Genomic DNA, 18,635 nt, shown 5'->3' with positions numbered 1-18,635 from the left:
AGCGAGGTGGGCCGCTTCGGCGCCACCAACCCGCTATGGGGCACGCCTTAGTGGGCTGTCCCATGGGCTTAGGTTAATGGGCTGGCCCAATAGGGGCGAGGGGGTATTTTGGACTTTTCACAATTTGGAAAAAGACCAAAATTTCACCAATTTTTAGTAAATAAAATACAACTCTAAAAATCCATTAAAAATTGGATTAGTGAATGAAAAATTATTCCTAACCAGAATAAAATATGAAATAGAATTTAAGAAAACAAATTCAAATTTATGAATTTGATGAATTTAAAAATAATAACTTGGAATTCCAAACTATTATTTCCTTGTATTTAAAAATCAAGGAAAAATCTCAAATAAGTTCAAATACTTATTTTCAAACATTTCAAAATGAAATTCTATTATTCCAAGTCATTTCTATTGAGAAAGGTATTTTTCAAAGAAAAATACTCTATTTCATATTTATTCCAAAAATATAGAGGCAACTCTATTATTTCAACTCATTTTTGGAATGAATAATGAATCATCAAGTAAAGTAGTTTTACTTTGAATTATTTTACTTTATGAGAATTAAAGTGGTTTACACATTAAAGCAATTGCAAGTTACTGCCAAAGGCATAAATCTTAAACTCAACCCTAAATTGCAATAACTCAGTGGGGTAAAGGGATTCAACATAAAATAATACATCCATGATTGCATTATTTGGATTTTATAACATTGTCCTTATCGGACAATGATGCTTCTTACAGAACCCGAGGTCCAGGTTCCATCAACTGCATTGAACTGCACTATCTCGCAGTCCACAGGAAAGTTCACTCTTGCTCATACCAACTTGAGTATTTTCTATTACTTTAATGCAAAGCTATATACTTATCATTCCTGCATCGCAAATAAAATGTTACTTTCCAACTATAAATATGACTATGTGGCTGGCAATGGAACCATGGTATGTGTTGATATGGTGGAGGTTCCATTGCATGGGTTATATTAACCTAGGATTAACCACCAATGCCGTCCAGTGATTCTAGCGCCGTACAAACCGCGTTAACCATGAGATCTATAATGCCTCTAGTGAAGCCAGCCGTATCTTTTCCCTTCTGCACGCCAACGAACTGGTAGAGCTGCGGGGTGTTGGAGGCACTGCCGTAGGTTGGGATAGACTTTTAAATCCCCATCCATTAGTGATGTTAGCTCTACGGTCTATGATGGATTGTCCGGAGTACACCGTGAGTAAAGCCGTATTATCGGGAGAAGTCTACTCGGGGTGTACGGTCGGACAAAAGGGTGGGTTTGCAGTCGCGGAGAAGGCGGTGTGGGCTTGGATCTTTATACCCGGCCTCACACCAAAGGAAGTGTGAACGGGGGCAAGTCCTCGCGGATGGCAAAAGGGGTGGGATCTCTTGTGGGAAAAGTAACGCACCTCTCGCAGAGTGTATCAAATTGTGGCTGTCACTCCTTGTTCGGGAAGGGAAGCTGCGAACGCGGCGGAAAGGAACTCCATGAAGTTCTGGTCAACCTGTGAAGACCGACGGGCATAGTTTTCATAATAAAAGCAACGTTTTGAAGAAATGATTTCAAAACATGCATTGACTCGCGATTTCCGATCAATGGTCGTAGCTAGTGCATCAAACACCTTTTACTCTTTTAGAACTTGCTGAGTACCTCTCGTACTCACTTTCTTTCGACACCCTTGCTAGACCGTGATCCGGAAGTGGAGGCCATCAACGATGGAGCACCGGAAGGAAGCTACGAGCTGGTCTACGAGGAACCTGATCTTACCGGCGGAGTTGAAGGAGTAGACTATGGGATAGTCTACGGACCCGATGACACGGAGGTGGAGGAGTAGTGATATACCCTAGCATCATAGAGCCGAGCAACGTAGAACTTACCTAAATAAGTTGTTGAGCTCTTTTATATATGGTTATGAATTGTAATCGTACTTAAGTAGTTTCTTAGGGTGTTCTCATAGGACCTGTGAGAATACCAACTTGTTAAGACAATGTTTGTAATAATATGTGGAGTGTTATGACCTGCAATGTTTCTGTTGTACCACTCTGAGGGATATGGCAATTTGTGAAGAAGTCCCTTCACAAAGATCATATCAACGACTTGTATACTACAACATGCAGTGGTATGTTGGGTCACCGCAGCTGGTATCAGAGCAAATGTTGCGACCTTAGGTTGGAAAAACCTAGTATAGGGAAGAAACCTGTAGGAGTCAAGTAGAAATAGTAAAGGATTCTCTAGAAATATGGTGATTATTCACATGAGAATAGCAAAACCATATATTTTAGTGCGATAATTCTTTATTATAGCTATTATGATGCATCATCACTACTAATATTCTGCTTTTGTATACAGCCATAATGGCGAACACTTTTCCTAAAAGGACTTTGAGGAAGGTTGAGGGATCGCTCGGTGATTATGATGGACCAATCGCAGCTCTCCTGTGTGGGATGCTGAAGGAACTCCATTGTGACCCACGGATACCTGTTATCAAGTATACCTATTATGATGGGGAAATCTTAGTCAAGTGCAGAGTATCGGTCCAACTACCGACAAAACTGCTGATGAGTCGTATAATTCCATACGGAGAAGCCAAAACCATCACCACAGCCTATCACATGGCCCTATTCAAGGCAATCCTTGAGATAAGGCAGCACAAGTCAGTAGAGCTGCTATGTTCAGAGTTTTCTCATATACTTCATGCCGAGGAAGATGAGGATCCCACTCTGAATCATCTGGTGTTTGCACACAGAAGTCCTGAAGCTGCAACACAGCACATGGATAGCTATAAGTCTTTATTGACCACGATGTACCTTTTACACATGAAGATGAGGGGTGAGATTGACCACATGCTAGCTGAGTTCACGGACCCTGATAAAGTCCAAACTCGGATGCGTGATCCGAGGGCACAACCACAACACACTACACCTTTCTTTAGCTTAGACAGCCTATGTAGATTTGAGTAACCAGTTGTCCCGTAAAGATCCACTCACACCCAACTTTGTCCCACACTATCCGCATGTGTCAGCATCGTATGAATCTGGATATGGGGGAGATGATTCCAGAAACCTAAACTGCTCGGAGTCACCAATCGAGAATTCGACTGGTTGGCGTTTTGGGGATCCATTTGGGGATGAAGGAGAACCCATCACTGGTGATACAGAGGATGAAGGAGGCGCGGTTAACCAAGATGTTAACCAAAGCTTTGGGCAGGAAGAGAAAGACACCAACTCCATTTCTTTAGATCTGGAGATGGGATTACCCAAAACATCCCAGTACGTTGTAGGTGAGAGTTCTGGAACCAAGAAAAAGAAGAAGAAGAAGATGAGAGGTCAAGTGAGTAGGAATCCTCCATGGATGGCAGAAGAAGGTGAGCTGTATCCTGATACGTCTCCGACGTATCGATAATTTCTTATGTTCCATGCCACATTATTGATGATATCTACAGGTTTTATACACATTATATGTCGTATTTATGCATTTTCCGGCACTAACCTATTAACGAGATGCCGAAGAGCTAGTTGTTGTTTTCTGCTGTTTTTGGTTTCAGAAATCCTAGTAAGGAAATATTCTCGGAATTGGACGAAATCAACGCCCAGGGTCCTATTTTTGCACGAAGCTTCTAGAAGACCGAGGGGGAAAGGAAGTGCGGCCACGAGGCGCCGACACAACAGGGCGGCGCGGCTTGGCCCCTGGCTGCATGGCCCTGGCGTGTGGGGCCCTCGTGTGGCCCCCCGCGTTGCCCTTCCACCTACTTAAAGCCTTCGTCGCGAAACCCCCAGTATCGAGAGCCACGATACGGAAAACCTTCCAGAGACGCCGCCGCCGCCAATCCCATCTCGGGGGATTCTGGAGATCGTCTCCGGCACCCTGCCGGAGAGGGGATTCATCTCCCGGAGGACTCTTCACCGCCATGGTCGCCTCCGGAGTGATGAGTGAGTAGTTCACCCCCGGACTATGGGTCCATAGCAAGTAGCTAGATGGTTGTCTTCTCCTCATGTGCTTCATTGTCGGATCTTGTGAGCTGCCTAACATGATCAAGATCATCTATCCGTAATTCTATATGTTGTGTTTGTCGGGATCCGATGGATAGAGAATACTATGTTATGTTGATTATCAATCTATTACCTATGTGTTGTTTATGATCTTGCATGCTCTCCGTTATTAGTAGAGGCTCTGGCCAAGTTTTTGCTCTTAACTCCAAGAGGGAGTATTTATGCTCGATAGTGGGTTCATGCCTCCATTAAATCTGGGACAGGGACAGAAAGTTCTAAGGTTGTGGATGTGCTCGTTGCCACTAGGGATAAAACATTGATGCTATGTCCGAGGATGTAGTTATTGATTACATTACGCACCATACTTAATGCAATTGTATGTTGTTTTACAACTTAATACTCGGAAGGGGTTCGGATGATAACCTCGAAGGTGGACTTTTTAGGCATAGATGCATGCTGGATAGCGGTCTATGTACTTTGTCGTAATGCCCAATTAAATCTCACAATATTCATCATATCATGTATGTGCATGGTCATGCCCTCTCTATTTGTCAATTGCCCGATCGTAATTTGTTCACCCAACATGATATTTATCTTATGGGAGAGACACCTCTAGTGAACTCGTGGACCCCGGTCCATTCTTTTACATTGAATACAATCTATCGCAATACTTGTTCTACTCGTTTTCTCGCAAACAATCATCATCCACACTATACATCTAATCCTTTGTTACAGCAAGCCGGTGAGATTGACAACCTCATCATGTTCGTTGGGGCAAAGTACTTTGGTTGTGTTGTGCAGGTTCCACGTTGGCGCCGGAATCCCCGGTGTTGCGCCGCACTACATCCCGCCGCCATCAACCTTCGACGTGCTTCTTGACTCCTACCGGTTCGATAAACCTTGGTTTCTTACCGAGGGAAACTTGTCGCTGTACGCATCACACCTTCCACTTGGGGTTCCCAACGGGCGTGTGCTTTACGCGTCATCAAGCTAAATTTCCGGCGCTATTGCCGGGGAGATCAAGACACGCCGCAAGGGGAGTCTCCACAATCCAATCTCTTTACTTTGTTTTTGTCTTGCTTTATTTTATTTACTACTTTGTTTGCTGCATTATATCAAAACACAAAAAAATTAGTTGCTAGCTTTACTTTATTTACTGTCTTGCACTCTATGTCAAAAACACACAAAAATTAGTTACTTGCATTTACTTTATCTAGTTTGCTTTATTTACTACTGCTAAAATGAGTAATCCTGAAGTTGAAGTTCGTTCGTTTAAGCAACAAGGGGGAGAATGTTTAAAAGATGCTTGGTATAGAATTAGTGATGCCCATAATAGGTGCACTAAGAAACACTCCACCACTATCCTACTCGGGAATTTTTATGTTGGTATCTCTAGCTGGAATAGGTATGTTCTTGATTGTCTCGCGGGAGGTAACTTCCTAGGCGCCCTCGCTTTAGAAGCTAGTTGCATTATTGAGAGTTTATTTGGAATACCACCTGTTAATGAAGTTAAAATTGAAACCTCTCTTGAAGATGTCATGAAAAAGTTGGAAACCATAGAGCAAAACCTTCCAAGTATTGATCTACTTTGGGAGCATTACTTGATAGCACTGATAAACTTGATAAATCTGTAGGTGGAATTAATGAGAGAATCGCCATCTTAGAATCTTGCGCTATTCATGATAATCAAACCCAAAGGATTAGTGAACTTGAAGAGGCTATGGGGGCATTGGGTTCAACCTTTTCATCTATAAAGTTTAGATAGAAAGCTTATGTGGGAAAGGAGCAAAGGTTCATGTATATCTCTAAGGGGCCTAAACCAAAAAGCTATTATAGGCCTAAAATTGATAAAGCTCTTAAAACCACTATAGATAAGGGAGCATCTAAGATACCCAATGGGATAAATTGTGAAAATAATGTTGATACTGCATCTCTTGATAACATTTGATATACACTTTCTGCGCCTAGCTGAAAGGCGTTAAAGAAAAGCGCTTATGGGAGACAACCCATGTTTTTACTACAGTATTTTATTTTATATTTGAGTCTTGGAAGTTGTTTACTACTGTAGCAACCTCTCCTTATCTTAGTTTTGTGCTTTGTTGTGCCAAGTAAAGTCGTTGATAGTAAGGTTCATACTAGATTTGGATTACTGCAGCAGAATGTATTTCTTTGGCTGTCACGAATTTCGACCTGCCTCTCTGTAGGTAGTTCAGAAAAATCTGCCAATTTACGTGCGTGATCCTCAGATATGTACGCAACTTTCATTCAATTTGGGCATTTTCATTTGAGCAAGTCTGGTGCCTCAATAAAATCCATCTTTACGTGATCGTTCTGTTTTGACAGATTCTGCCTTTTATTTCGCATTGCCTCTTTTGCTATGGTGGATGAATTTCTTTGTTCCATTAATGTCCAGTAGCTTTATGCAATGTCCAAAAGTGTTAAGAATGATTGTGTCACCTCTGAACATGTGAATTTGTATTATTCACTAACCCTCTAATGAGTTGTTTCGAGTTTGGTGTGGAGGAAGTTTTCAAGGATCAAGAGAGGAGGATGATACAATATGATCAAGGAGAGTGAAAGCTCTAAGCTTGGGGATGCCCCGGTGGTTCACCCCTGCATATTCTAAGAAGACTCAAGCGTCTAAGCTTGGGGATGCCCAAGGCATCCCCTTCTTCATCGACAACATTATCAGGTTCCTCCCCGAAACTATATTTTTATTCCATCACATCTTATGTGCTTTGCTTGGAGCGTCGGTTTGTTTTTGTTTTTGTTTTTGTTTGAATAAAATGGATCCTAGCATTCATTGTGTGGGAGAGAGACACGCTCCGCTGTTGCATATGGACAAATATGTCCTTAGGCTTTACTCATAGTATTCATGGCAAAGGTTGAATCTTCTTCGTTAAATTGTTATATGGTTGGAATCGGGAAATGCTACATGTAGTAATTCTAAAGTGTCTTGAATAATTTGATACTTGGCAATTGTTGTGCTCATGTTTAATCTCTTGCATCATATACTTTGCACCTATTAATGAAGAAACACATAGAGCTTGCTAAAATTTGGTTTGCATATTTGGTCTCTCTAAAGTCTAGATAATTTCTAGTATTAAGTTTTGAACAACAAGGAAGACGGTGTAGAGTCTTATAATGTTTACAATATGTCTTTTATGTGAGTTTTGCTGCATCTGGTTCATCCTTGTGTTTGTTTCAAATAACCTTGCTAGCCTAAACCTTGTATCGAGAGGGAATACTTCTCATGCATCCAAAATCCTTGAGCCAACCACTATGCCATTTGTGTCCACCATACCTACCTACTACATGGTATTTCTCCGCCATTCCAAAGTAAATTGCTTGAGTGCTACCTTTAAAATTTCCATTCTTTACCTTTGCAATATATAGCTCATGGGACAAATAGCCTAAAAACTATTGTGATATTGAATATGTACTTATGCACTTTATCTCTTATTAAGTTGCTTGTTGTGCGATAACCATGTTTTCTGGGGACGCCATCAACTACTCTTTGTTGAATATCATGTGAGTTGCTATGCATGTCCGTCTTGTCTGAAGTAAGGGAGATCTACCACTTTAATGGTTAGATCATGCATATTGTTAGAGAAGAACATTGGGCCGCTAACTAAAGCCATGAATCATGGTGGAAGTTTCAGTTTTGGACATATATCCTCAATCTCATATGAGAACATTAACTGTTGCTACATGCTTATGCATTAAAGAGGAGTCCATTATCTCGTTGTCCATGTTGTCCCGGTATGGATGTCTAAGTTGAGAATAATCAAAAGCGAGAAATCCAAAATGCGAGCATTCTCCTTAGACCTTTGTACAGGTGGCATGGAGGTACCCCTTTGTGACACTTGGTTAAAACATGTGTATTGCGATGATCCCGGTAATCCAAGCTAATTAGGACAAGGTGCGGGCACTATTAGTATACTATGCATGAGGCTTGCAACTTGTAAGATATAATTTACATGATACATATGCTTTATTACTACCGTTGACAAAATTGTTTCATGTTTTCAAAATAAAAGCTCTAGCACAAATATAGCAATCGATGCTTTCCTCTTTGAAGGACCTTTCTTTTACTTTTATGTTGAGTCAGCTTCACCTATTTCTCTCCACCTCAAGAAGCAAACACTTGTGTGAACTGTGCATTGATTCCTACATACTTGCATATTGCACTTGTTATATTACTCTATGTTGACAATATCCATGAGATATACATGTTACAAGTTGAAAGCAACCGCTGAAACTTAATCTTCCTTTGTGTTGCTTCAATACCTTTACTTTGATTTATTGCTTTATGAGTTAACTCTTATGCAAGACTTATTGATGCTTGTCTTGAAGTGCTATTCATGAAAAGTCTTTGCTTTATGATTCATTTGTTTACTCATGTCATTACCATTGTTTTGAACGCTGCATTCATTACATATGTTTACAATAGTATGATCAAGGTTATGATGGCATGTCACTCCAGAAATTATCTTTGTTATCGTTTACCTGCTCGGGACGAGCGTCTCCGACGTATCGATAATTTCTTATGTTCCATGCCACATTATTGATGATATCTACATGTTTTATACACATTATATGTCGTATTTATGCATTTTCCGGCACTAACCTATTAACGAGATGCCGAAGAGCCGATTCGTTGTTTTTGCTTGTTTTTGGTTTCGTAAATCCTAGTAAGGAAATATTCTCGGAATTGGACGAAATCAACACCCGGGGTCCTATTTTTGCACGAAGCTTCCGGAAGACCGAGGGGAAAGGAAGTGGGGCCACGAGGCGCCGACACAACAGGGCGGCGCGGCCCGGCCCCCGGCCGCGCGGCCTCGGCGTGTGGGGCCCTCGTGTGGCCCCCGCGTTGCCCTTCCGCCTACTTAAAGCCTTCGTCGCGAAACCCCCGGCACCGAGATCCACGATACGGAAAACCTTCCAGAGACGCCGCCGCCGCCAATCCCATCTCGGGGGATTCCGGAGATCGCCTCCGGCACCCTGCCGGAGAGGGGATTCATCTCCCGGAGGACTCTTCACCGCCATGGTCGCCTCCGGAGTGATGAGTGAGTAGTTTACCCCCGGACTATGGGTCCATAGCGGTAGCTAGATGGTTGTCTTCTCCTCATGTGCTTCATTGTCGGATCTTGTGAGCTGCCTAACATGATCAAGATCATCTATCTGTAATTCTTTATGTTGTGTTTGTCGGGATCCGATGGATAGAGAATACTATGTTATGTTGATTATCAATCTATTACCTATGTGTTGTTTATGATCTTGCATGCTCTCCGTTATTAGTAGAGGCTCGGCCAAGTTTTTGCTCTTAACTCCAAGAGGGAGTATTTATGCTCGATAGTGGGTTCATGCCTCCATTAAACTGCGGGACAAGTGATGGAAAGTTCTAAGGTTGTGGATGTGTTGTTGCCACTAGGGATAAAACATTGATGCTATGTCCGAGGATGTAGTTATTGATTACATTACGCACCATACTTAATGCAATTGTCCGTTGTTTTACAACTTAATACCGGAAGGGGTTCGGATGATAACTCCGAAGGTGGACTTTTTAGGCATAGATGCATGCCTGGATAGCGGTCTATGTACTTTGTCGTAATGCCCAATTAAATCTCACAATATTCATCATATCATGTATGTGCATGGTCATGCCCTCTCTATTTGTCAATTGCCCGACTGTAATTTGTTCACCCAACATGCTATTTATCTTATGGGAGAGACACCTCAAGTGAACTGTGGACCCCGGTCCATTCTTTTACATTGAATACAATCTACTGCAATACTTGTTCTACTATTTTCTCGCAAACAATCATCATCCACACTATACATCTAATCCTTTGTTACAGCAAGCCGGTGAGATTGACAACCTCACTGTTTCGTTGGGGCAAAGTACTTTGGTTGTGTTGTGCAGGTTCCACGTTGGCGCCGGAATCCCTGGTGTTGCGCCGCACTACATCCTGCTGCCATCAACCTTCGACGTGCTTCTTGACTCCTACTGGTTTGATAAACCTTGGTTTCTTACTGAGGGAAACTTGCTGCTGTACGCATCACACCTTCCACTTGGGGTTCCCAACGGGCGTGTGCTTTACGCGTCATCATATCCTACTGGGATATATATGAGTCATTATCCAGCTACTTTGGCATGACAGATCTCTATCTCGGCACTTCGTCCGATTCAGATTACATACCTACTGGAAGGACCTTCATTCCGGACGGTGTTCGGAAGACGAATCGCTGTACCGGATGGACCCCAGGGATGTACGCGGAGGCGAGTTATGATGACGAGGAGTAGAGCTACCAGGAAGAATAAAGTTGTATAGGTGGTATTGTAATAGAACATATTTTTAAATTTCCGTTGGCTTGGGCTTTAAGCCAAATAAGTGGTTTATATGTACCACGTGTAATATAAGTGTGTATGTTATGTAATATACAAAGTATATGCATAATAAATGTTTGTTTTGAATTTGCTTCTTGATTTCATTGTGTGACTAGTTCTGGGCAATGAGTTGAGCTCAGAAAACATTTGCATGGTGTAATTATGAGTAATCGCTCTTTGTTACAGGACTAGGGGGAACATGGCGTTAGTAGAAACCGAAGATGCTCGAAGAGAGCGAGAGGCAAGAGAAAAAGAGGAGGCGGATGCAGCAGCTAGAGCGGAGAATGCACCACCACCACCACACCCAATGCTGCATCCAGATTTTCAACAGTATATGAGGGCAATGGAAGAAGATAGGAGACGATACCAGGAAAATCAAAGCAAGAACATGCAAGACTTCTTTACCCAAGTCATCAACGATAGGGGTAATGAAGGCAAGGGAGTAACCCTATCATACTTCCAAAATGCAAGACCACTACCGTTTACATCAGCTCCAGAACCAATGGACGCTGAAGATTGGCTCATGGATACGGAACGGAAGTTGAAGACCGTTGGTTGCAATGATGAGGAGAAGATTCAATATACTACTTATCTGTTGTCGGGACCAGCAGCGTCATGGTGGGAGAATCTTGTAGCAAGACACCCTCCGGATAAGGTGTTCACCCGGGAGGAGTTCAAGAAGAAGTTCCGGGATGCTCATGTTCCGGAGAGCGTGGTGGAGTTGAAGAAGAGGGAGTTTGACGAACTACGTCAGAACACTGCACCCATTATGCAGTATGTTTGGGATTTCAACAGGTTGTCAAGGTCTGCACCTGAGGATGTTGATACAGAGGAAAAGAGAAAGAAGCGGTTCATGAAAGGCATGAATCCATATATGAAGATGCAACTGAGGTTGGCACGGACTGCTGAATTCCAGGAACTGATTAACTCGGCAATCACTTTCGAGGATGATTACGAGCAAGTCCAGGAGGATAGGAGGAAGAGGGCTCGTATCGAGCCAAGGAAGTACCCAATTAGTAAACCAACACCGATCGGAGTTTCAAACCCCGATTTCGACCTACTACCGGTAGTCAATACAACCGGGGAGGTCGAATCGAACCCAATCAATCGGATCATCTCGCAACAACCGTGGCCTCGAGAGGTCATATGCAAAAGAATTGTCAGAAACCCAGAATCATCTGCTATGGTTGTGGGAAGGATGGACACATCAAGCCGGATTGTCCAAATAAGGCGTCTTGGAGCGGACCGAGCTCAGGAGGACGAGGTGGAAACAACAACAACCGCAACAACAACAACAACAACAACCGCAACAACAACAACAACAACAACAACAACAAGAGGGGAAAGCCTTATGGAAAGCTGAATTGCACATCTTTGGAGCAAGCGGAAGAGTCGGATCAAACAGTCTTAGGTACGCTAAGCATTCTTACTCATCCTGGCAAAGTCTTATTTGATATTGGAGCAACCACATCATTTGTTGCATTGGAGTTTGTGGAAAAATTCGGGCTTAGATGTTCTAAGTTAGAAACCCCTATAACTGTTCTATCCGCGGGGGGGACGATCTTAGTAACCCACGTGAAAGAAGCACAAGTCATAACCATATGTGACTGTGTGTATTTCGCGGATCTATTCATCATACCCATGAAGGACATATCCGTCATCCTAGGGATGGACTGGTTAACGGAGAATGGAGCGGTGATCAACTGTGGAGACAAAACAGTATCACTTCGCAACTCTATTGGAGGCCGAATAGTTTTCCAAGGAGACAAATACAGTGAGTTGGAGATAGGATTGGAACTTAATAGTTTGAAGGAAGTGAGGATTGAAGATATCCCTGTAGTGAATGAGTTTTCAGATGTATTTCCTAAGGAACTACCGGGCATGCCACCCGATAGAGAGATAGAATTCACTATCGACCTGATTCCAGGCACAACACCAATAGCTCAACCACCATATAAGATGGGACCAAAGGAGTTAGTGGAACTAAAAGCTCAAGATAGATGAGTTGGAACAGAAGGGATTCATTCAAGAAAGTGTGTCACCATGGGGTACACCAGTCATTTTTGTGGACAAAAGAGATGGTGGAAAGACAATGTGTGGAGATTACAGGAATCTTAACAATGTAACTATCAAGAACAAGTATCCTTTACCTAGAATACAGGATCTTTTTGATCAAGTTCAAGGAGCTGGAGTCTTCTCGAAGATAGATTTAAGGTCAGGATACCATCAAATCAAGATCAAGAAGGAGGATGTACCAAAAACAGCGTTTGTATCAAGGTATGGACACCATGAATACTTGGTTGTACCATTTGGACTAACAAATGCACCAGCTATTTTCATGAATTTGATGAACAAGATATTCATGAAGTACTTGGACAAATTCGTGATAGTGTTTATAGATGATATTCTAATCTATTCCAAAGATAAAGAAGAACATGCCAAGCATTTGAAGATAGTTCTGCAGATTTTGAGAGAACATCAGCTATACGCAAAGTTCAGCAAATGCAAATTTTGGTTAGATAGTGTTGAATTCCTTGGACATGTCATAACCAAAGAAGGCATAGCGGTGAATCCAAGCAAGGTTCAGTCAGTATTGGAATGGAAATCACCCAAAAATGCTAAGGAGATACGAGGATTCCTTGGTATGGCAGGTTATTATCGGAGATTCATAGAGGGATTTTCGAAGATTGCCGGACCAATGACCAAGTTACTCAAGAAAAATACTCCATTTGTGTGGATCGATGAGTGTGAAGCCGACTTCCAAACACTCAAAGATAAGTTAACCACATCACCGGTGTTAGCAGTTCCTGAACCTGGAAAGGATTACACGGTGTATTGTGATGCTTCCAAGAATGGACTTGGATGTGTTCTTATGCAAGACCGGAAAGTAATAGCCTATGGACCAAGACAGTTGAAACCACATGAACACAACTACCCAAGTACATGATCTAGAGTTAGCGGCGGTTGTGTATGCTTTAAAGAGTTGGAGACAATTTCTATATGGATCCAAGTGTGAGTTATACACCGATCATAAAAGTTTGAAATATTTCTTCACTCAGAAGGAATTAAACATGAGACAGAAGAGATGGTTAGAGTTGATTAAGGATTATGACCTTACAATCAACTATACACCAGGCAAGGCTAATGTAGTGGCAGATGCCTTAAGCAGGAAGAGTACGGAAAATCAACCTACGAAATGGGAGATTCCAAAGGAACTTCGGAAAGAGCTAGAGGATGCTCATATTTTGTTCATTCAAGGTGATGTTAAGGGAAGTGTAGCAACCATCAGGATTATGGATGAGATGTATTCAGACTTGAAGTATGAGATTATCCGGAAACAAGCGGATGATTTGTTCATCCAAGAAGAAATCAAAAGGATTGGAGAGGGAAGACCGTCAGAATTCAATCTAGGGGAGTTTGATTCGCTATACTTCCAGAAAAGAATACGTGTACCGAATGATCCAGAGGTGAAGTCAATCATATTAAAAGAAGCACATGAAACCCCTTATTCAATACATCCAGGAAGTACTAAGATGTATATGGATTTGAAGGAGATGTTCTGGTGGAACAACATGAAAAGAGAGATAGCACAATATGTCTCTGAATGCCATACATGTCAGCGAGTAAAGGCAGAACATCAAAGTCCCGCTGGATTACTCAAACCACTAGAAATACCGGAGTGGAAATGGGATGAAATCGGAATGGATTTTGTTACTGGTCTACCAATGACTAGTAAGAGGAAGGATATGATATGGGTAATAGTGGATAGACTTACCAAGAGTGCTCATTTCATAGCAGTAAATACAAAGGATACTGCAGAGAAGCTTGTGGATATATATGTTAAGGAAATAGTTAGCAAGCATGGAGTACCAAAGAAAATAGTCTCAGATAGAGGTTCAATTTTCACATCAGCGTTTTGGAAACAACTCCAAGAAGCTTTGGGATCCAAGTTGGATTTCAGTACGGCATATCATCCACAAACCGGAGGACAAACCGAAAGAACCAATCAGATACTTGAAGACATGCTTAGAGCTTGTGCTCTGAACTTTGGAGGCTCATGGGAGGACCATTTACCTTTGGTAGAATTCTCATATAACAATAGTTATCAGAGTAGCATCCAGATGGCACCGTACGAAGCATTGTACGGAAGGAAATGTAGATCACCAATTTGTTGGTTTGAAACCGGAGAGAACAAGGAGTTTACACCGGACTACATCAAGGAGAGACAAGGAGTCATCGAGGTGATCCGGGATAGACTCAAAATAGCTCAAAGTCGTCAAAAGAGTTATGCCGACCAAAGAAGAAGAGCTTGGGAACCGAAAGTAGGAGATATGGTATATTTAAAGGTTAGCCCAATGAAAGGACTTAAGAGGTTCAGAGTGAAAGGAAAGTTAAGTCCTCGATATATAGGACCATTCAAGATACTCAGCCATAATCGAGGAACAACTTTTGAGTTGGAATTACCGGCGCAACTAAGTCAAGTTCACAATGTATTTCATGTATCACAACTCAGAAAGTGTTTGAAGGCACCGGATGATCCTATCACATATGAAGAAATGGAATTGCAATCTGATCTAACTTATGTGGAAAGACCTGAAAAGATCTTAGAAGTACAATGGAAGAAGTTAAGAAACAAAGCAATCAAATACTGCAAAGTTCAATGGCAACATCATCCTGAGCGAGAAGCAACTTGGGAGACGTAAGAAGAACTCAGGAAGTCTTACCCCGAGATGTTCAGGTACCAATCTTAACTTCGGACGAAGTTTCGTTAAGGGGAGAGGCCGTAATAACCCGTAACATAGGAACAACGAAGGGTAGATTTAGAAATGGGATGTGCATTTCATCGCAAAACGGGGGAAATTTTCGCGCCTTATTGCAACTAAACCTAAGAGGGATCGAGGTTCTCTCTCATTTTGCACTTAGGGTTAGGCAATGTGAGTTAGAGAAATTTTGACATGATCTCTTTTGTATCTTGTTGATTTGAGGAATGAATTCATTTGACAAGTTATAACACATTAAACAATAAGCAATAAGCACTATGAATATTGAATTCACAATTCAATTACAACATAAGAATTCAAATGACTTTGAATTTCAAATTGAATATTAAATACAATATTTAATCCAGTAATATAAACATTATATAACTCAAAAGCTCATAAACAAAAACTTGAGCTTTATTGATACACAACACAAATTACATTGTCTTTACAATATTCTTGATACAAGAATTGATGAATAATAAACAGAAATGAAAAAGGAAAATTACAATATTGTCCTAAACTAAAACCTAGACTAAATGCCTTGAAGAATATCTTCTGGTCATATTCAACTTCAAAACCTGCAACACAGAATCACAAGTGCTAGCCAGAATATTAAGGGTGTGTTTGGTAGATCGGGTCATCTCAACATGTGTTTCTCACCTCATACATGTTGACCTCAGCTATGCTAGATTGAGATTTTGTGTCCTGTTTGGTATCCTGCATTCCGTGAGAGATTTTCAGTAGAGATGTTGTTTGGAGGGTCGTATGAGCTGAGATGGGGCTGAGTCCTGATTTTTACGCAAAAGCCCCTAAATAAAAAAAGAAAAAAGCAATCAGCTCCTTTGTTCATCTGACCCTCTGCCCATGGCGACGGATAGAGCAACGCGTACAGGCGGCGCATCGGACAGGGGCGAGTCTTGGCCGCCGTCGAAGCTCCTCCTGCAGATGGTTCAGCGGTGTGGCGACTGCTGCTCCCGTCGGACGACTAGTGGCGGCCATGGGGTGGGAGGAGGGCCGGCCTAGGAGATTCTCCTCTGCCTGCCCGAGCTACTTCCTCTGCCCGGCGTAGGGCGGGATGGTGTTGGCGCCGCCGGGAGCGACGATGTGGTGCGGGAGGGCGCCGTCGGGAGGTAGACCGTGGTGCGGGAGGGCGTCGACGGGAAGGGGCCATGGTGCGGGAGGGCATCGGCGGGATGGGGGCCACGTTGCGGGAGGGCGCTGGTGGGATGGAGGCCGTGGTGCGGGGAGCGCCGCCGGGATGGTGGCCGTGGTGCGGGAGGCCGCCACTGGGATGGAGGGCGTGGGGCGGGAGGCTGCCGTCGGCATGGAAGCTGTGGGGCGGGAGGGGCTGGAGGCTGACGGGAGAAGCAGATGGGGGAAAATGAGGACGAAAAGAGGTGGGGGTGGGGGTCTGGGGGAGCGGCCTGTGGGACTGCTACAGTGTATTGCGGGATGAACTCAGCTTGGGTGAGTTGTGAAGCTCGAATTGAGCTTCTCAACTCAGCCTGGCTGAGAGGTCTTTTTCGTATGAGATCGGCATAGCTGAGATGACCCGACCCAGGCTAACAAACAACAAATAGCTGGCTGAGATGGGTTGAGATGAGAATATCTGGGTTGGACTGGGCTACCAAACACACCCTAAGTGTTAGAAATTCAGTTTGGACAGAGTGAAGATATCACAGAAATTCAGTTTGGACAGAGTCCACTGTCACTGCACACTTGTGCTTGTCCAAAGCCCGGACAGCACAAGATAGGATCAAGCGTACCAAGACCGAGCACCACGGAGGGCTCAAGTTTCAAAGCATATGAGAGCTTGAGCTGGGCAAGTCACAGCAAGGCCATGCAAGGGCTTAGTCACAAAGCAAGTCGGGCTTGTGTGTCATGGCCGAATAGAAGTAGGGCTCATATAAAAGCAACACAAACCCTAGAACAATGACCGATCGACCGGATAAGAAATTCACCAGGTAAGGGTGAAGTTAGAGCAACACAAAGTTCATCCAGCTTCTTGCTCCGGAACGGAACCAACACACACAAACCCTCAGCCACCGAAATCATGGTGACCTCGGAAGATCAACCAGGATCTGGAGGTGAAGGGCCGTGAAATCAACCACAAGTCCGCAACAACAAAACATTTCACTCTAGGAGCTGGAACAAGGTATACCAAGTTCCCGGAATAGATCCAATGGATCTAATCCATAAATCATGCATGACACAAGTCATGGGATTGAGCGACATGCTCAACAGGGTGAATCATCACTTGGTTTTCACCAAGGATCACCGCTAGTCTAAAAAGCCACCAAAATAGAAACCATCCGGATACGTGATCTTGTGAACGTAAGCAAGATCTTATGCACATATAGCACCAAGTAGATGTATTGCAATAATTAGCAGCTAGTAAAGACTACACAGAAAATCCTAGGCACATAACCATCAGTAAAACCCTAGATTTCATCACAGGCAAGCATATTGGCATTCATATCTAGTATGATCCCCAAACATGCAAGCAAACTTGAGTAGCCCACAAGATCCAACCAAACATGTGAGCAACCAATCAGTAGCAAGGCTACTGAGGTCACATCACACTTTGCACCATTTAAAGTAAAGCCAAATACAGAACATCATTATCCAGAGTGGATTCAGATTCATTTGCTTGTTAAGTAATCATGAACAACAAATTCATATACAAGCAAGTAATTTAGATCATCACTGCATAAGCAGTTCATCATGAATTAATTTAATCAAGCATGAATATGTAATAGATTCATGCTAATTATTGACAGTAGCACACTGTGAGGCAACACAAAGACAAGTCACTGCATCATAGCCACTAGATCAAGTCCAGTGAGCTAGGATAAGCAACAACACATGTATACAGTAAGCATAGTGATGCTTGAGCATCAACATCAACAAGTAAAATGATTCACTTAGCCACAGAATTAATCAATCACCAATCACTGACATTTAATTGATCAAATGGATCAATTGAATCAAGTCAAGCCACACAGATAAGCTAGCCAACAAGAAAGGGTTGATCCAATGGATCAATGGCTTACACAGGAAGCACAGAAGTATCTCACACACATCACTGGCATTCACAGGTATCACAAATGCACAGCAGTACACCTAGACAAGCAAGTGTAGATTGCCAGTAAGCATAGCAAGCTCATAAGCATGAACAACATAGCATAGCAAGCTCATAAGCAAGCACATTATAGCATAGCAAGATCAGAGCATGCTAGAAGCAGTAGGCAAGCAAAAAATGGCATGTACAGCAAGCAAAGCAACACTGGCCAGTACCAGAGACTGGTAAAATGGCTATAGCTTGCAGAAAATGGAGGCACAAGCAACTTAGGCAGCTATGGCAAGGCTCTGTATGATCACAGGATCACCAGAGAGCAGTAGAACAGGAGGAAGAAGAAGCACAGTAGCTTGGGAGGCACACAGGCATGGAGAGGAGAAGGAGCGGATCACTTACATGCGCCTGG

The sequence above is a fragment of the Lolium rigidum genome, chromosome 6 (assembly GCF_022539505.1).
Source record: "Lolium rigidum isolate FL_2022 chromosome 6, APGP_CSIRO_Lrig_0.1, whole genome shotgun sequence".
In the NCBI taxonomy this organism is placed as follows: Eukaryota; Viridiplantae; Streptophyta; class Magnoliopsida; order Poales; family Poaceae; genus Lolium; species Lolium rigidum.
Note: the sequence above shows the minus strand (reverse complement) of the source record.